Genomic DNA, 21,496 nt, shown 5'->3' on the forward strand with positions numbered 1-21,496 from the left:
TGAAATACATGGAGAAGTTTGCAACATTGAGATTTCAGTATAGTGGAGCTGTTGTGTTGGAAAGTGAGAGAGGATCTTGAAACCCTATTATTTTTTATGGTGGCTATGAGATAAGTGGAAAGAACACTGTTTGCCTTTAGACAAGTACCTCCACTCAATCCTTGTGTGCCTTACCCGTCTTTACTCTTCTTTCTAGCACTTATCACAATCTGATATTACATCGTATATCTATTTTTTATTGTCTGCCTCTCCCCACTGGAATGTAAATTCCTTGTGTATAGGGCCTTTGTTCTATTCTTTTTTTTTTCGAATTTCTCATTTATAAAGAAGAGGTTGGGGTGGTCATGTTGCTCCTCTTTCAAATGTGTAGAACAGTGATCTTCCTAAAATGTTATGTAATATTTTATCATTGTCACTCCCATGCCTGAGATTCTTTAGCAGTTCCCATCAATCAGGATGAATTTCAAAACTCTTGGCATAACATGCAAGCCTATTATTATTGGGCCACTGCTTCACCTCCAGCCTGACCCCCACTTAAGCCAGGTTCTGAACAGTCTGCCAGGATCTTTAACTTTTCTATGTCTTTGAAGGTCTATGTTGTTCCTTGTGTTTAGAATATTAAGTCGATTTTTCAAGTGTGATAAATGAGTCAACTAAAATCACACCTTTTAATGAAATCCTTCCCTCATCTACTCTGTCCCAATGGAGATTTAAATGTTTTTGCCTCCATGCTGACATAGCGCTTTGTACATAGACCTGTTAAAGTGAGTAGCCCATTGATTTGGTTTTGTGCATTTGCAGTGGCAGAGTTGAGGGTTAGCCTGAGGGAAATTAGTTCCAGCCATTATCTCAATCAGGGCCCCTTCCCTGTTCTTTAGTATTTTCTGATCTAAGGTACTAAGAGATTATACAGTCTAGACAAATCTCATTCACCACCTAGACCCTTCTCCAGACACCCTTCCAACCAGATTGCTACTCCCAAGCTTCTCTTTTATAGGAATTCTGAAGCCAGCACCATGGACCTGCTCCCACTGAGCAATAAATTTGTACTACCTGACACTCAATGAATATTCTGAGTTAATTTGTTGATTTGTCCATGCATTAATTCATCCATCCTTTCATATATTCACTCAACTAATATCTGTCTGCTTTGCCTCTCCCAATCCTATATCTTTGTTTCTCCTCGGAACATCTCCCTCAGGATGAAAAGTTTTGCAACCTCAGTCCCATATTCCTGCCTAATTTCCCCATTCTTGTCTTTAATCACACATTTTTCAACAAAGATCAAGCATATAATCTCATATCTATCAATGACTCCTTTCTCCTACTTGCCCCAGTGGTCCTAATAATTATTCTTACCTCATAATTCTTAGATCTGTCCAACTAGGATCCCAGTTTATGGCCTAAACATATAACTTCAGGATTGTAATATTGCTTTTTTTTTTAACTGTTTTTACTGAGTGCTAGATGTTTTAATAGATGATCTCATTTATTCCTCACAATGGTTCTAAGATGAAGTACTTTCCCTGGATTTACAAATAAGCAATGTGAAGCTTAAAGAGTAAACTAGGGAACTTTACTCTAGTCATGTGTAACCCAAAACTAATCTATTTAAGCTGCATTCATTCATCAACATTTAATGAGCTCTGCCCTGTGGGGTATGGTTTTCATTGGTAGATTTATTCTTGAACATTATAAGAAAAATTCAATATAAAGAGTCCTATGAAAACTCACTATTTACTATAATCATTTAGTAAAATAAAGTATCCATCTGTAATCCAAATTACTAAAGTTAATGCAATGCACCTAGTTTTGGAGTCAAATTGGTGAGGATTGAAATACTGCTTTGCCACTGTGCAACTTAAGATCTGCGCCCAAAACGCTTAACTTTGCCATGTCTTCATCAGTAAGATGAGAAGAAAGACACCAACATCAAAGTCCAGTAAATGATCAATATTATTACCTGGTGCCTAGCACAAATCCTGGCACATAGTAGGTGTTTAATTGGTGTTTATTACATGAATACATTAATTGAAAAATCACATGGTTTCTTTTTCTTTTTTCTGAAATACATGAGCTAGTTTAAAGTTTGTCACTTAAAAATTGTGGAGTATGAGGGTTCTGAGAGACATTTGAAACATTACCCAACATGATAACTATTTCACTGGATTCGTTTAAAGAAAGGCGGTCTTTGAGATTGTTCTGGCTTTTTAGTCCTGTGTTGCTAAAAGATCCCATGATGGACTTTTCAGCAGTTAATAGATGGTAAAAGAAAATTTTTTTAAGGATTATTTCATCCCATCATTAGTTCAGATACAATAAAAATATATAGCTAATAACATACCCCAGGACCCTCACGAAATCTACTACCTTTGCATTCAGACCTACTCCACAAAATTATACAATTGTATTAACTAAGAGGTGCTTTTAATCCTTTAACAGACCAAAGGCTTTATCTGTACATATAGTTACACGCTTTCCAGTGAGCTGTGCAGAGTTCCTACCATTTAGGACCAAGCCAACTCCTTTTCCGATGAGAAAATTGAGCCCCTTCAAGTTAAAATGAAAAGAGAGAGAGGCAACATAGTATAACAGAGGCTGATTGCTAAGGTTTGAATCCTGACCCTACAACTTCTTAGCTGTGTGACTGGCAAGCCACTCAACCTCTGTGCCTCAGTTTCCTTTGCTGCAAAATGAGAGTAATTGTACTTGCCTCATGGGCTCGTGAGGTATATGTAAGTTAATATCAATTCATGGAAACTGCTTAAACAATGAGTGTGTACATACTATAAATATTCAGAAAATGTTAGCCATAGAAACATTGGTTTCTCAGGTTTAAGTAAAACAACATGTTATAAAACCATGAATACTCCCCATCCCCTCCAAAAAAAACCACCACTTTTTCACTGAAATGGGTTTCCTAGTCCACATTAAAAGTATGAGACTACAGTCCATCAGCAATAATTTAATGTTATATTTCTCAAAGTGTGGTTCCAAGATCATTGCATCAGAATCACTGGAAATCTTCTCTATATGCAAATATCTGGTCTATACCTCTCAGACCTACTGAATCAGAAGTTCTTAGACAAATCCAATAATCTGCATTTTTAATATGCACCTGAATGATTCTTTTCAATACCAAAGTCTGAGATTCCTACTGTGTTCAAGGCACAAGTTTTCTTTAACTTTTGTAGGACAGCTCTTAACTATTATTTGTAATTGGAATACAAAAATCTATTTTTGAAAAAACCCACCCATGTATGGCAGAAATTGTTTGCCTATATTTCAAAGCAGATTCATGGAGAGAAAACAAGTCTTTAGAAGCTCAAAGCTACAAAGATAATTGAAACTGACAGCCTTGAGGAGCCAAAAGGGATAGTGACTGATTGTTATGCTTTAGGCCTTTTTGGAGAAAGAACATAATCACAAATTTAGAAAATTAATCCAGTTCAAATTCATCACCAGGGCTACTCATGGGCATGAGTAAATGCTCTACTTTTCTTGATCACTGGATTAAGGAAATTTTTCTTAAACTGCCTATTCTAGTAAGCTAATATAACTGAAAATTTTAAATCCTCGAAGTGTACTATGGATAAAACAGAATTTTGACCTAAATTTGTAAGCTTCGTTGTCAACCCTCATATGATACTGGTAGAAATGTAAATTGGTACAATCTCTTGGAAGGACAATTTGCAGTATTTATCAAAATTACAAATTTCCAGAGTTTTTGATGCAAAAATTCCACTTCTAAGCGATTATCCTACAAATATGCTCATTCATAAACAAAATAAAGTTTGGAGACATTTCATTGCAGAATTGTTTGATTTAAAAAAAAAAGAGATTAGAAACAACCAATGAGGACATGTTAAATAGATTATGGTACATCTATATTGTATAATACTAGTCAGCTAACTATATACTTACTAATATGTAGTGAAATCCAAAATATTTTAATGGAAAAAAATGTTTCACTAAAAGGAATCAGACATCCTTAGAGAAATGACTAACACCAGGGCTGGGGTTGAGAAAGTATAAGAAGAGCCTGGAATATCTTTTTCGTGCCAGAAAGTAAACAAGTGCTTAAAAATGTTGGGGAAAAAAAAAAAAAAAAATGTTGGGAACATGTTTAAAGGACTCAGGAGCCAGCTTGAAGGGCTCCCACTGGCTGAATCTGGAACAGTGGATTATAAACCATTGTATAAAAAAAGAATCCATGAGCCCATACTGATACTTAAAATATAAATAAATAAAGGGAGGAGAAGGAATGACAGAGTTAGGAAACTGCCATTTTGCAACCATGATTGTAATAATTGATTCAGGCAATAATCATCAGTAAGTGTTAAATCCATTGAGCAAAAGTCTCATGGGGAGCACAGTCTCAAAGTATCTCCTCATAAGCAAATAAGAAGAGATAAATGGCAGCTTTACAGTGGAGACACCTATGAAAATCACCAAAACTTGCACAAACTAGTATCACTGAGATTCCCTGAGGTAATTCACTGGGGAAGCAACATCACTTCTACGGTGTGCCTACCAAAAATTCATAACCTGAATCTCTCCATGAGGAAAGAATCAGAAAAATCCATATTGAAGCATGTCCAATAAAAACAAAAGTCAGGGACTTCCCTGGTGGTGCAGTGGTTAAGAATCGGCCTGCCATTGCAGGGGACACGGGTTCGAGCCCTTGTCTGGGAAGATCCCATATGCCGTGGAGCAACTAAGGCCGTGCGCCACAACTACTGAAGCCTGCACGCCTAGAGCCCGTGCTCTGTCACAAGAGGAGCCACTGCAATGAGAAGCCTGCGCACCACAATGAAGAGTAGCCCCCGCTCGCTGCAACTACAGAAAGCCCATGTGCAGCAAGGAAGACCCAATGCAGCCAAAAATAAATTAATTAATTAAAAAAAAAAGTCAAACAACAAACTGGCCTGTATTCTTCAAATGACAAGGTCATGAGGAACAAAGGAAAGCAGAGGAATCGTTTCAGAATAAAGAAGATACAAGAGCTATGACAACTAAATGCATGCATGATCATGGATCAGTACATTTTGGAAACAATAAATTTTGCTTTAACTCATACAACTCAATATCAAAAAACAAACAACTTGATTAAAATTTGGGCAGAAGACTTGAAAATACATTTTTCTAAAGAAGACATACAGATGGCTAACAGGCACATGAAAACATTTTCAGCATTGAATAATTATTAGTGAAATGCAAATCAAAGCCACAATGAGATATGACCTCACCCTCATCAGAATGGCTACCATCAAAAAGTCTATAGAGGTTGGCGAGGAAGTGGGGAAAAGGGTACCCTTGTATGCTGTTGGTGAAAATGTAATTTGGTGTAGACACTATGGAAAACAGTATGGAGGTTTCTCAAAAAAACTAAAAATAGAACTACCACGTGATCCAGCAATTCCACTTCTGGGTGTGTATCCAAAATAAACCAAAAATACTAACTCAAAAAGATACATGCACTCCAACATTCATAGCAGTATTATTTACAATAGCCAAGATATGGAAGTAACCCAAGTGTCCATCAACAGATGAATGGATAAAGAAGATGTAGTATATAAGATGTAATATATATACACAATGCAATATTAGTCATTAAAAATGAAATTGTGCCATTTGCAATAACATGGATGAACCTAGAGGGTATTATGCTTAGTGAAATGTCAGACAGAAAGACAATACTCTATGTTATCAATTATATGAGGAATCTAAAAAATAACACAAATATATATAACAAAACAGAAACAGACCCACAGATATAGAGAACAAAGTGCTTAAAGTGGTTACTAGTAGGGAGAGGGAAAAGGGTAGGGGCAAGATAGGGGTATGGGATTAGGAGATACAAACTACTATGTATAAAAGAAATAAGCAGCAAAGATGTACAGCACAGTGAAATATAACCATTATTTTGTAATAACTTTAAATGGAGAATAATCTACAAAAATATTGAATCACTATGCTGTACACCTGAAACTAATATTATATTGTAAATCAACTATACTTCAATTAAAAATTTTTTTTGCTTTAAAGGAGTAGTGAAATTTGAACAAAGATATGTTACAACAAATACGTTTGATAATTGTATTGTAGTTATGTAAGAAAATCAGAATGAGAAATTCTCACAAATTTAGGGAAAGATCGATTTTTCTGTAGCCATAGAACAAAGTCACAGTCAGAACACATTCAGTTGATAGGCACAACTCATCTCCGTGAACCTGCTTTTGTAAGCCAACTGATCATCATTAGCCTCTTGTGTATTACAGTCAGCTGATCAGGCATGAATTCACTCCAGAAAAGATGCCTTTGAGTACCAACCAGTCAACAATAGTCACTCAAGTAACCAAGCTTTGAAGGATCACGCCAACCCTTTTATGCCTCTCAAAGCCCACCCATCCTGAGCTCCATGCCTCCCAAAAACCCTGAGTCCAGTAGTTGGCTTTGCTCAGACTCTACCTGACCAGCATAGCTCTAGATTACTATAGTAAGCAGTAAATTTCAGCTTTGTCTTTTTATTTCAGATATCAATGGCAGTCTCATTATCCTTTGGTAATTCTGGAATTTCCACCAAGATTGTTTTAAAAACTCGTTTGGCAGTATTCCAGGTAAGCTCTGGGCCAACAGGTACACTTACTGGTCCAAACTTTGCCATGAGGTCAGCTGCCAGGTGAGTCAGTCTCAACCACCTGAGCTCTACTTTCATTGAATTCTCATTACTGTGTGTATTCTTTTAGCCTGGGATGTATAACCCAGTAGTTTTTTTTTCATAAGATCATTACGCTTAGGTCTTTGTTCTAAGTAATTAGACCTTTTGGTTTGGAATAGAGCCATTTGGTAGTTACACTGAGAAGTTTAATAAGGTTAATAGACCATTTTTTTTTTTTTTTTTTTTGCCGTACGCGGGCCTCTCACTGTTGTGGCCTCTCCCATGGCGGAGCACAGGCGCCGGACGCATAGGCTCAGCGGCCATGGCTCACGGGCCCAGCCGCTCCGCGGCATGTGGGATCCTCCCAGACTGGGGCACAAACCCGTGTCCCCTGCATCGGCAGGCAAACTCCCAACCACTGTGCCACCAGGGAAGCCCAGGTTAATAGACCTTTTGCTTTGGAGGTCTACCATTTGAAAATGTTTGCCATTAACCTGCATATTCTCCTGCTGCTTACTTTGGTTTTGTTTTGTTTTTAGGAAATTTTTAAATATTTACTTTTAGAATTCATTTAAAAACAATAATGAGCCCACTATATGTTAACATAAATATTATATTTTAATTACAAGATTTTATGAAAAAAATTAGAAGCATGGCATTATGTTTTACTTTTTTGTCTGGTTTAATAGAAGACTGCTAAGTTCTACGAAAGGCTTCTACCTTTACTTTATTGTGCTGTGTTGTTTTGTTGAAGAGTAGGAAGAAAATCCAGCCTGGCATAGCTATGTAGTTGGAAGAAGCAGTATTTTAATAGCCTTTTCAGATAATTGTGGATATTCTCCTTTTATGTAACAGCAAAGCTTGACAAGCAGTAGTTTCTCAAAGATTAATTAATTGCGATGAAGAAATTGCGAGAAGAAATCATACCAGTGAACTTTTTATACTCTGTTACATTAAAATACTTTGGTGTATCTTGAATGTTGAATGGATCTTTTACCCATGCATGATTTTGTATAGGTATGCATTGGTCATTTGAAAAATATTGTCATTGAATAATGTGCATCTTCCAAATGTTGGCACATTTCGTTATACGTTACCAAATATCACCTTTGTTAATATCACTACTAATCTCATTAGAAAGTTCTTTCTGTTGGTATATACTTAGTGGAATTCCTGGGTCACAGGAAATGAGAACATTTCACTTTATAAGGCTATGACAACTTGTTTTCCAAAGTACTATTCCTAATTTACAATCCTACAAGCAATCTTATAGGAGAGCTCAACATTTTTTCCAGCATTTGATAGTTTTGAACATTGGCATAAAAGAGTAACTTGCGGTGGTCTTGATCTGCATTTTTCTTTCTTTTTTTAAAAAATAAATTTATTTATTTATTTTTGGCTGCGTTGGGTCTTCGTTGCTGCGCACAGGCTTTCTCTAGTTGTGGTGAGCGGGGGCTACTATTCTTTGCAGTGCGCGGGCTTCTCGTTGTGGTGGCTTCTCTTGTTGCGGAGCATGGGCTCTAGGCGTGCGGGCTTCAGTAGTTGTGGCACATGGGCTCAGTAGTTGTGGCTCACGGGCTCTAGAGTGCAGGCTCAGTAGTTGTGTGCACAGGCTTAGTTGCTCCATGGCATGTAGGACCTTCCTAGACCAGGGGTCAAACCCATATCCCCTGCCTTGGCAGGCGGATTCTTAACCACTGCACCACCAGGGAAGCCCCTGCATTTTTCTGAAAATGAATTTGAACAACTTTTCATATTTATTCTATTTTGTGAAACAGATGTCGTGCCTTTCATTTCTCCCTTTTTTTTCTAACAGCTTTATTGAGATAATTTACATTCCTTACAATTTACCCATTTGAAAGGTACAATTCAGTGGTTTTAGTATATTCACAAATTTGTGCAACCATCACCAAAATCTATTTTAGAACATTTCATCACCCCCCAAAAAACTCTATACTTTTTAACTATCACCCCACTCTCCTCCAAACACTCCCCTCTCACTCCCAAACAACCACTAATATAATTTCTGTCTCCATAGACTTGTCTATTCTGGACATTTTATTTAAATGGAATCACATAATACATGACCTTTTGTGACAGGCTTCTGGCACTTAGCATTTTGTTTTCTAGGTTCATCCATATTATGTAGCATGTGTTATACTTCATTCCCTTTTATGGCCAAATAATATTCCATTGGATGGATATACCACATTTTGCTTATGCATTTATCAGTTGATACATATTTGAAGTTAAATTAAAATCCTAATGTATCAGTTACATCTCAATTAAAAAAATCCTGGTCTAGAGCTAAATTAAGGGCCATGCAGGCATGCCTTGGAGATATCGCAGGTTTGGTTCCAGACACCACAGTAGAGTGAATATTGCAATAAAGCAAGTCACATGAATTTTTTGGCTTCCCAGTCCATTTAAGGTTATAATTACACTATACTGCAGTCTATTAAGTGTGCAATAGCATTATATCTTTTAAAAATGCACATCCTTAATTAACAATCAATGCTGTTGAAAGAATGGTGCCAATAGACTTGCTCACTGCAGGATTGCCACAAACCTTCAATTTGTAAAAAATGCAGTATCTGCAAAGCTCAGTAAAGTGAAGTACAGTAAAATGAGGTATGCCTGTAATTAAAGAATTTCCTAATCTCCAGAAATACAGGCAAATTTTTGCTATAGAATCTGGAACTTTTAAAGATACTTATTATCATGGGCTACAGATCTGTACCAACTAATTTAGTTACTTATAAGCCCTTCCGAAGGGAAAAATGTCTAAAATCATCAAGGCATGAAAGCGGAGCTTTTTAAAAACTCAGCTGTGGGGGCTTCCCTGGTGGCGCAGTGGTTGAGAGTCCGCCTGCCGATGCAGGGGACAAATTTTTTAAATATAAAAAGAAAAAATATAAAGCAATTAATAGAAGCCTCTATTTTAAGGGTAGTCTGGACAAAGCTTCAATGTTGTAACTTAAACAGACTTCAGGAAACTTTCAAAAAGTATTCTGGGTTACATTCAGTATCTGGAATTAAAGAAGCCTTCCCTTCTCTTTTTTGTAGACTTAATAAAAAATAAATTAATTAAAATGTAAAATTGCTAGTTTAGAAAATATCTAATATATGGCTCAACGTTTCCAGATAGCTTTAAAAAGTAAATAGGCTAGAAATCGTATATTGTACGGCTCTATAGATGGAATACCCCAAAGTGTCTCTGTTCTCTATGATGTGAGAGCCTACAGGTAAGGATACGTGTAAATATAGTGAATAGAAGGACCATTAAATAAACTATGCACCATGCCAGCTAAGAAACAGGACAGCTATTCAAAAATCTATCCAGTGATATGGCTCCAACGTAAACAAGAGCACCCAACAATTACCAATCCTTTTTCTATTTCCCTATATTTTATATAGTTATCACTTTATCATTAGTTCCACCTCTATATCAGAGTAAGATTGTCTAAAAAGCAAGAAGAAAGGCAAATTGACTTCTCATGAAAAAAGAAAACAAATAATTTTGTATTAAAGTAAAAATGATAGTGCCATGTTGGTTTTTTTAAAAGAAGATAAGAAAAATTTGAATGTATATAGTAAATTGTGGAGGACTTGAGAAGAAATCAACTTTATTTCAGTTCAGTTCAGTTTCAATTCAGTGTCTCAACTATAACTGATATTTTGAGATCATTATCAGAGGGATATTCTTTATTCTCTGTGATACAACATTGTGAAGAAAATAATCAACAGAGCAAGCCTGAACTGCTCTCCTTGGAAAAGCCTGTTTGCAAGGTTGAGTGTTGACTGGCATCCAGGAACTTAAATTTCAAGAGGGTTCCCAACATCAACTGATGAGAGTGACTCACTAAACTATTTGTACAAACAATATGGTTTCTGCTGAACCTTGCTTTTCCTTCTGGGTGTCTGGAATTTGGGTACATGCCAGACAGTGGGGCCTATGTGATTAGCCCCCAATAGAAACCCAGGGTACTGAGTCTCAAGCTTCTGTGGTTAGCAACATTTCACACAACATTTCATACGTGTTGGCACAGCTCATCACTAGGGAAATTAAGCATGTCCTGTATGACTCCATTGGGAGAGGACCCTTGAAAGCTTACATCTGGTTTCCCACAGACTACGTCTAAGTGCCTTTTCCCTTTGCTGATTTTGTTCTAGATTGTCTATATCCCTTAGCCGTGAATACAACTATATGCTGAGTCCTCTCAGTCCTAGTGAATCATTTTACCTGGGGTGGTCTTGGGGATCTCTAACCCGAACATCTATAAATGTAGTAAGTAAGATCTACTTTTAGACAAAAATATACTGCAGCTCTTATACTTGATTGGATTATAGTTCATCTAGATATGGGAATGTTTGCGGTTCTAGAAAGTACCAAAAATATAGCTATGGTACCAGAATTCTTATGGATGAAAGATTCCACCGATATAGGCAGATTAACTTGGAGCAGAGTCCATAAGATTACAGATTGATTTTTTTTTCCTTAATTGCATTATTTATTTATTTATTTTGTACAAACATGAAAATGTTAGGCCATGCTCTATGGATTTTAACTCACTAAAACACCATTGCCTATAAAACCTATCTCTTAAAGAAGCAAAATAAATAAATCTCTGTGCCACTGAGTAATTACAGGCCTCAACTAATAAGTCAAAATAGCTTCAGATCTTCTACTAGGCCTTTCAGTCTAATGGTGGCACATGTACTCAATCACTATTGCTAGCAGAAACCACTCGTTTTTTACTTATTGATTAACTAATTATGAATTATCATTTTCTCCTTCTCATGTAACCAAATACTGGTGTAGCACTCTTAATCCAGCAACTCCATAACCCTGTGAAGGAGAATCCCGTACTTGTGTTCCTGTAATTCAAGAAGACAACCATGATCAGAACAGAATTTTTGACACTATAGTATCAAATTCTTACTCAATATTATTTGTTGAAGGGTTTTATGTTAAAAATATGAAAAAACATGAGGCTAATATACAAAAAACTGTCCTGTTTCTCTTATAAAATTTCTTACCAAAAGCCAAATTGTTCACATATCTGAACCATGGTTCTTTCTAGGGTGTATTAAATTGTTAGTATAAATGTGTATATATATATATATATATATATTACACTAAGATTAGTAGCTTTTAGAATAATTCATTTCTTTAAAAGGATATACAAATGCAAAGATTTCTAAGGTATCCTAAAATTGAATAACAAACACATCAATTACCTGGTGTCTTCACATTAAAACAATTGTCATAAAGCCAGACACTCATAGTAGAAGAGATATTACAGAAGTTAGTATACTATACTATAATCATTATGGAAATATTCTGCGTATACAGAAATACATGAACAGATTGTCATGCTAAACAGATTTCTCTGATTAAAATCATTATACAGGGACATCATTAAAACATCAAAAACAAAAATAGTAACAATAAATTGATGTAGAAGTTCAAAGATTTCATCATAGATGGGCAAAATCTGGATACCCGAATTCTGAAGATAAACACTGGGAATGATTAAGTTATAAGATCTATGAGGATAAAATCTGGCAAATCCACAATGGCCACCTGATAAGCACCCAGTAACACCCCAAATGAACACTTGTGGAAATCTTCCATCAAACAACCCATCCACACCACAGTCAGGATAAATTGACCACAACACCATTATGAGAACACTCCCAGGAACAGAGGATTTAGCCAGTTCATGCCCTATCTGAAAACCAATTAACCTGGAAAAATTGTAAAAATAAGGCAAAGACTAAGATCATGCCTTAAAAGATCCTTTGAGATCACTGAATGAATTGTAGCAATTGCTTCCCTCTATCATTTATGAATGTATACTATTAATAGTACATTTGTTACCTGGGTAGGTTAAAACATTTGCTTGTTGAAAAGCCACAGCATTCACCATGGTTAAAATATTTACCATTAGATCTTGTATTTCCTGTGTAGAACATTTTGTCTTGTTTATCCAGCAGTATGGGGATACATTTAATTAGAAGTTATTCATGATTTTTAGTAACACAGGATTTTACTTACTCTAAAACCTTATTGTCTGTATCACTGACAATCCTCTAGAAAAATATAAAGGACCTTGACACAACTGAAAAGTTACATCTATTGGAGATCCTAAACTGACATTCTCCAGAGACCCTCCAGAAATTGATGGTTCCTGAAAGTGGACTGCTGATTCAAGATATTAAGAATAAGCTGGTAACTACACACTGTGAAATGTGTTTTCACAAGACCATTGGGGGAGTTCCCTGGTGGCCTAGTAGTTAGGATTTCGGGCTTTCACCGCCGTGGCCCAGGTTCAGTCCCTGGTTGGGGAACTGAGATCCTGTGAGCCGCATGGCTAAAAAAAAAAATAATAATAATTCCCAAAACTGCTGGAACAATATTCTTCTATGTAACACACTTAAGAAAAGTACTTTTATATAATTATGCTTTTTATTCTTTAGTGATTTAAAGTTGTACACTTTTGACTCAGTCTATTATGTTACCCTAACCAATAATAATGATGTGCTTATATGTAAGCTTTACCAAAAACAGTCACCACCTCTCCTCAATAAAGCTGGAAAAGAATAAAATAAAATAAATAAATAAATAAATATTTTTTTTAATGCTGCAAAAGAAAAAAATTAAAAATAAAAACGATCACTTTTCTAATTCTGTAATTGAGCTCTCCTAAGCTTGGCTAATACAGCCAGGTTGAAAAATAATTGAAGGTATGTTACATAATAAAACTATAATAATTTATATTATGTATTATAAAATATATTTTATATATCAATAATTATATTAAAGTAATAACTATATATCAGTTAATATTTAAGATAGTATATTATATAAAATTATATTACTATATTATCTATAATATATAAATGAAGAAAAATATTCTTTTGCTGCAAGAGAGGGATATAACTATTTTTGGGCTGTAGCAGTAATTGTTTCTCATCACTACACCCAAAGACAGTATATCTATAACTTCAAGATTGATTGTACCTTTTGGGGATCTCCTGGATTCTTTTTCCTATGTGACAATCAGTCTCTTCAGTGCTGACCCAGAACCAAGGCTGTACAAGTGTTCTGTAGGGCTTTCTGTGAGATCATTCCATGAGTTTAACTCCCCAACACTCTCAATGAACTACATTTCTTTTTTTTTTTCTTGGTACGCGGGCCTCTCACTGTTGTGGCCTCTCCCATTGCGGAGCACAGGCTCCAGACGTGCAGGCTCAGTGGCCATGGCTCACGGGCCCAGCCGCTCCACAGCATGTGGGATCTTCCCAGACCAGGGCACAAACCCGTGTCCCCTGAATCGGCAGGCGGACTCCAACCACTGTGCCACCAGGGAAGCCTGAACTACTTTTCTTAAAAAAGAATCTGAAAGATAAAACCCTTTTTAGCAAAAGATTTCCCCCAAATATTTTCCCCCCACCCACAAGCACAACTTGAGATGGTAATTAAAAATTTGTCCCTTCACACTGGCTGAACCCGACAGGCAATAGAATAGCATAGCCTTAATTTTTTTTGGTCAGCCAGGAGGGAGTCTGTGCCATTACTAAGACTTCTCATACAGGGAATAACACTTTGGGTGAGATAAAACAATCTATAGCCAAGTTAAAAGAAAAAACAAACTGACTAAGGTAGACTCAGGGAGTTGTTAGGCCTTGTTTTATTCCTCAGGCTTGTAGAATCTTGGTTCACGGTTATGGAGTATCTTCCTTTCCCTTTTATTACCAATATTACAGGTACTTATAGTTTTACTTGTTTGTCTCACTGTTGTTCAGTGTCTGTTGTCCAAACTTTAAAATGATTCCACACAGCCACTGGGCTAACAGTGATTCAACAAATGATTCAAAGACAAAAACAAGATAAAATCACAATGATAAATGTGCAAATTGAAAATCATATCTCCATAAAGGGAACCTCGATATTCAAGAACCATGAACAACAATGGTGAAAATCTGGACTTTTGGTCCTTCTTTCAGCTTTGGCTGAATGAGGACGAAAAGAGAAGACTGAGAATAAAGGAGTCCCCACAAATGCAGGAAAACACTGCTTACTCCGAAGCCATGATACTAAGTAACCATCAGAACTGGTCTTAAACCTGTTCCGTTGATCAGCTACTTACCTCAGTGAACAGCAAACTAATCAATGTCAGGTCCTCACTTCTGACAGTCAGCCAGCCAGGTATGAGCTCAGTCCAGTAAACATGACTTAGAGCGCCAGTCAACAACAGCCTCGCTAAGTCAGCACACTTCAATTGCTGACGTTTAACCACGTACGCTTCTGAAAGCCTGCCAATCCCAAACATCCTATAAATAAATCTTTCTATAGTAAGCAAGAAATTCAACACTATTATATCGAGTGTTGGTCGTATCATCATTGGACAAATATCACGCTGTTTTAAAGGATTGATTTTAGGGTAAAACATGTGATGTCTGCAATTTAACTTCAGATGGTTCAGTATATTTGTTTATATCAGAGACAGAGAGGTAAAGCAAATATGGTGAAAATATTAACAATATTTTGTGAGTACATCTAGTTGAGCATCATTATAGTAGCCTGTAACTCTTCTGTAAGTGTTACCGAGTCCAACCTCGCCCTGGTCGCCACCCAACAGGCCAATGAGTTGGAGGCGAGGTGTTGAGGCAAGGAAGACGACTTTATTAGGAAAGCTGGCAGACTGACAAGATGGCAGACTAGTGTCTCCTATAAACCATCCTATCGGGGTCTGGATGCCAGTTTCTTTTATAGAATCAGAGAGGGAGAGGTGGTGAGGAAGTAAAGTAAAAAGGCAGAATAGAGAGGGAGAGGTGGTGGGAAAGAAAAGTAAAAAGGGTCATCATTCTTACAAAACATCTCCTGGAACGACCAGCCTAGGTGAGGGGATGTGTTAATTTCTTCTTTCTAGCAGCCATTCACAGGTGGGCAGGGTCAGATTTTCTCCCTGGGAGCTGAACAGAGGCACTTTAGTTTAACATTGAGGCAGAGGGGCAGGGTTCCCTGAGGCAGGCCATTATGTATGATTATAATAACAAAAGCAATGAAAAGCAAAGGTTAAAGTAGAAGAAACAGACCAAGCATGGAGTCCAATTTAGCTCTTCCCTGTTCTATAAGTTTAATTTTTCAAAATTAAAAAATGTAAACAAGAGCAGGGACATCAGCAAAATGGTGGAATAGGAAATTCCAGGCCTTTGTTCCCCATGGAGACACTGACTTAACAACAATATAGGTGCCAAATTGCCTTTATGAGAATTCCAGAAACCAGGTAAGAGGTTGCAACATGCCAGGTGAATGCAAAGCCAAAAAGAGACATAAGGAAGCAGGTAGGAAAGTGCTTATTTGCCTGTCCTAGTTCCTCCCCATCCCCCATCCCCCCACCCCCAGTGAAGTACCTGGCACTCCCGACTCTCAGTTTCTCCCTTGGGAGGGAAACAGAAAAGTGGAATGTGCATCCAACGTTCTGGCTTTTCAGAGGGCTGCCCAAGGGACTGGTTTCTGCCTTGCCTGACTCAGTGTGCTGATGGGAAAAGAATGGATGTGTACTTTGAATACCAGGTTGGCAAGCACAATAGCTTGTTACACTAGAGAGACTGCAGTACTGCAGACAGACACTAGGGAGAGACTGCAGTACTGCAGACAGACACTGAGTAAGTTTACATTTAACTTCTTAAGAATCTACCTACTGTTTTCTAAAATGTCTACTATTTTGCATTCCCACCAGCAATGAATAAAATTCTAGCTGGTCATATCATCATCAAACTTGGTGTGGTGGGACTTCCCTGTTGGTCCAGTGGCTAAGACTCCACACTCCCAATGCAGGGGTCCTGGGTTTGATCCCTGGTCAGGGAACTAGATCCCACATGCCCCAACTAAAGATCCCACATGCCGCAACTAAGACCTGATGCAGCCAAATAAATAAATATTAAAACAAACAAACAAACTTGGTGTGGTGGGGGGTTTTTCTTTCTTTTTTTAAAATTTTAGCTATTCTAGCAAAATCAAGTGGTATTAATTTGCATTTCCCTAATGGCTAACAATGTTGAGCACCTTTTCATGTGTTTATTTGCCATCCATATACCTTTTTTTAGTGAAGTGCCCAATTCTTTTGCCCATTTAAAATTTTTATTTGTTTGTCTTTTTTATTATTGAGTTTTAAGAGTTCTTTCTTCTGGATATAAGTCCTTTGGTGTATGTTTTGCAAATATTTCTATCAGTCTGTTCTTTCATTCTCTTGACAGTATTTTTGGAAGAGCAAAGTTTTATATTTTAATGAAGTCTAATGTATCATTTTCCCTTTATAGTTTATGTTTTTTAAGTCCTATTTAGGAAATATTTGCTTACTCCATAGTTACTAAGATTTTCTCCTATATTTTCTTCCAGAAATTTCATAGGTTTTTGACCTTTAGGTCAGTTAATATGAGCTAATTTTCTAAATGGTATAAGGCAATGGTCTTTCTTCCTTCCTTCCTTTTTTCTTTCTTTCTTTCACATATTGATATCCAATTGTTCTAGCATCACTCTTTAAAAGAGTATCCTTTCTCCCACTGAATTGAGTAGGCATCTTTGTGGAAATTCAATTGACTATACATGGGTAGGTCTATTTTTGGACTCTGTTCCATTGACCTGTAGGTCTACCTTTATACCAATACCACATTCACTTGGTTACTGAAGCTTTATTTTTTTTTAATATTTATTTATTTATTTGGCTGTACTGGGTCTTAGTTGCGGCATGCAGGCTCTTCGTTGCGGCATGCGTGATCTTTATTTGCAGCGTGCGAACTCTCAGTTGTGTCATGTGGGATCTAGTTCCCTGACCAGGGATTGAACCTGGGCCCCCTGCATTGGGAGTGCGGAGTCTTAGCCCCTGGACCACCAGGGAAGTCCCATGAAGCTTTATAATAAGTTTTGAAATCAGAAAGTTTTACAAATTTCTGCTTATTTTTCAAAATTGTTGTGGCTATTCTCATTTTTCCTTTGATTTGGCCGTGTTTCCCTGTTGCTTTGTATGCCTTGTGCTCATCTGTTGAGATCTGGGCATCTGAAAAACGAATCAGCTTAGCTAGAGATTTGGGAACCTCTCAAACCTTTTCTGGGTATGCATCTTCTCTGGACTTGTGCAACTGATTTCCCAGTTAAAGAGGTTTACCTCTGCTGCTTCTCAGAAGCCCATAATTTCCTCTCCCTAGTGTCTGTCTGCAGTACTGCAGTCTCTCCCTAGTGTCTGTCTGCAGTACTGCAGTCTCTCTAGTGTAACAAGCTATTGTGCTTGCCAACCTGGTATTCAAAGTACACATCCATTCTTTTCCCATCAGCACACTGAGTCAGGCAAGGCAGAAACCAGTCCCTTGGGCAGCCCTCTGAAAAGCCAGAAAAAAAAAAAAAGTGGAGTGGGGAAGGGAAAAAATATGCATTTACATACAGTCTTTTGAAGGATATTGAAGACCCTGGAACTAGCTCTTGAGGACCAGAAATGGGTAGATGGAGAAACAGGATAGGAGGAAGAATATTCATAATAACATCAGCTGTAAATTCTTAAGTTTTGTTAATATGAGCAGATAAACTAGCCCAAAATTAAATTAAATTGAAAGCAAAAAGAGAAAAAGAAAAATCTTAGTTGACTAGATGAAGAGCTGTATTAAGTAGATGATCAACTGTGCTGAAGATACTGCTGTTTAGGCAGAGCATACATGTTGCTTTTCCCCATAGCAGTAACACTTTAGCTGGAACACTGATGTTTATCTAGCATTGCATTGTCCTCTATTTCACTTTTTTTTTTTTTTTTTTTTTTTGTCATCCTTAAAAAAAGCCAACTCGTTACAATTCTAATCATTTTTACCTTCTAACCTTGCTCTTTCTGGTTTTGCAAGAAACAGCTCATATACTGGAGCAATTTTTCCTACTTCTGCCTACATTATGTGAATAAGCTGTTGATGAGGCATACTTATCAGGTATATAAACAAACCTGCAAGTGATTCCTATTCACTGTAGCAGGGATAGAACTTCAAAAAGCAATATGAAAATTAGTTTTCATACTGTATTGTACATGTAATTTTATTTTAAATGAACATCTTGACTCAGTTAAATCTAATACTATGTAACTTTTCTTTTGGCATCATGAGAACTACTGTGAGGTTACTAACACTTTGGCAAGTAATAGTCCTATTTATAATTGTTTGACAGTCAAGTAAGTGCTCAAAAACTGTTTTATATTTTATGAATACTGCTAAGGATGTGGCTTTCCCAGTGGAGGCCCAAGAGCCTGTGTTTTTAGGGAGTTTACTTTTATATATTGAGGTTTTGTGGGATGTGATTTCTTCTTGTGGTTTTCTTTGCTGGGCATTTGTTCAGAAGGAAATTAAATAGCTGTGGATATATATTTTAGACATTTAAAAACAACACAAGACATGAAAACAACTTGCCTTCAAAATAAGTTTTTTTTGAGGGGAATGAGTTGTAAAACATATCCTGAAAAAACTTCCTTTCCAAAAAATTTTCTTCAAAAAAATCTGAACTCAAATGTTATATTAAATAAAATATTAAATACGTACGTATGTACATGTATAAACATTAGTCAGTTTGTTTTCTTTTCAGAGAATGATATTGATATCAAGATCACATTCAATTGAAAGTAAGTAAAACTTAAAGAAATGGAACCTCCCAAACCCACACATAAACATGACAAAGAAAAAAAAATAGAGAAAAATACCTACAGATACATTTAAGCAGGTATTAAACTGAAAACATTCAAATGAAGTGGAATTGCTAGAACATAAAGAATACTGGAGTAGACATGTAAAAGATGCTAAATTGAATAAATAAAATCAAGTTTTTAAAAATGTTCTACAAGGTCACTTTTTTTACTAAAATTATTATTAAAAATTATCTCTCTATATATTATAATTCTTCCTTTTCAAGAATTTCTATAGATCTTAGAATATGATCATAATGTATCCTAAATCTCAGTAGGAAGGCTTGTAACTAATTCAGTCAAATCTCTAGAAGTCATTATAACCCATCTCTGATCCTGTATATAATATTCTCATATAATACTCTCACTACACCATTGAGATATAGGGGAACCTGGGTCAGTGGTAATAGATAACATTTAGCATCATTCTAAATATTTCATACATCTAAATATTATTTCCAGGAAAATCTTGAGGATTTATATTCATTATCATCAATAATAATACCTTATATCCTAGAGTGCATTGTAATTTTCAAGTTAACACACATTCTTCAATTTACTATTTAAATTCCATTATCAAAATTTCCAAAGGAAAAAAAAAGTTAATTCTGATAAAGACCAAAACGCCTGTGGAGGGAATATAGTCAATAATATTGTAATAACTTTGTATGGTGACAGGTGGTAACTAGACTTAAAATGGTGATCATTTTGCAATGTATAAAAATATCAAATCACAGTATTGTACACTTGAAACTAATATAATATTGTAAGTCAATTACACTTCAATTTTTAAAAGCTGGGGGGAAAAAAGACCAAAAAGACTATGGGTGGGAGGAAAAGAGTAAAAACAATAGTGGAAAAAAAAAAATTCATGATCAAGGAAGTAAAAAAAGTTTACATGTAGGCAGGAAAACATGAACAGAGAAATGTTATACTAGCCTTAAATAATATTCACCTAAATTAATTTCTCTGAGTTTAAAAAATAGCTATCTTCTGTTTACAGCTCCTTCTTGTTTATGCTTTGTCATCTAGAATTAGACTTTTATTCCTAAGTCTAACCCTGCATGAAACTGATTAAAAGGTGTATTACCTTTATATCACTGCTCCACTCAAATTGTAACATACATAGTAGCTTAAAACAACATGAATTTATTATCTTACAGTTCTGTAGTTCAGAAGTCCAATGGGACTCTTTGAGCTAAAATCAATGAGTCAGCAGGGATGCATTCCGTCTGGAAGTTCTAGGGGAGAATCTCTTTGCCTTTTCCAGCTTCCAAAAGCCACCCACAATCCTTGGCTCATGGCACCTTTCCTCCATCTTCAAAGCCATCAATGTTGCATCTTTCTGACTTTGCTTCTCTTGTCACGTCTTTTTTCTGACTCTTTTTCTTAAGCCTCCTTCATCCACTTTTAAGGACCCCTGTGATCACATTGGGCCCACCTGGACAATCCAGGATAATATCCCATTTTAAGGTCCTTAATCACTTGTGCAAAGTCCCTTTTGTCACCTAAGTTAGCATATTCACAGGTTTTGGGGATTAGGATGCAGACATCCTGGGAGGGAACACTGTTCTGCCTGCCACAGAAGGTTATATTTAATACCTCATTCTCTGACCACTACCTACTATCTCTCCAGTGTGTCCCCTTTCATACTTGATTTGACAATTCTTTGAGCCCACCACTTTTTTACTGTCGCTCATTTCCTTACTGTCCTCTCTTCACCCCTTATCAAACTAAATTCCTTGGGTTATCATTGCAATTCCCTTCTTACCCATATCCTCTACTCCTTTGCCTCTGTCTTATACTCACTTGGCAAAACTGACCCTGCTGACTCCTGCTCTCTCACTAATCTTTGTCCTGTGTAGCTGAACATGGCCAGAGGAAAAGAGACTTGCTGACCAATCTCCTGTTAAAGTCCATACCACAAAGGTCAAATGGACCCTTAATGCTGCTGGTTAATGACCTGCTATTTTCCTAGTCCATTCACTTTCTCGCTTCCCTAGAGGATGTCTTTGTAGGCTGAGTGAGTAGTGCAGCCCACCAGCCATCCAGCCCACCACTCCCCATTAGTGTCATAAAGTCCAGCTTATCTCCCTCAAAAACATTTTTTTATTTT

At 36.6% G+C, this 21,496-nt stretch overlaps 1 protein-coding gene across 2 annotated transcripts in view; it reads left to right on the forward strand.

Annotated features, from left to right (window-relative positions):
* The window catches only part of NMI (N-myc and STAT interactor), a 112,883-nt gene that overhangs the window by 1,657 nt on the left and 89,730 nt on the right, over positions 1-21,496 (forward strand). For both annotated transcript variants that reach the window (XM_024752728.1, XM_024752725.1), the window contains exon 2: positions 6,537-6,620. The gene's annotated coding sequence lies outside the window, so the exon portion shown is untranslated. The remainder of the gene's footprint in view (positions 1-6,536; positions 6,621-21,496) is intronic.

The sequence above is a fragment of the Neophocaena asiaeorientalis genome, unplaced genomic scaffold, assembly GCF_003031525.2.
Source record: "Neophocaena asiaeorientalis asiaeorientalis breed wild unplaced genomic scaffold, Neophocaena_asiaeorientalis_V1.1 scaffold868, whole genome shotgun sequence".
Lineage (NCBI taxonomy): Eukaryota > Metazoa > Chordata > Mammalia > Artiodactyla > Phocoenidae > Neophocaena > Neophocaena asiaeorientalis.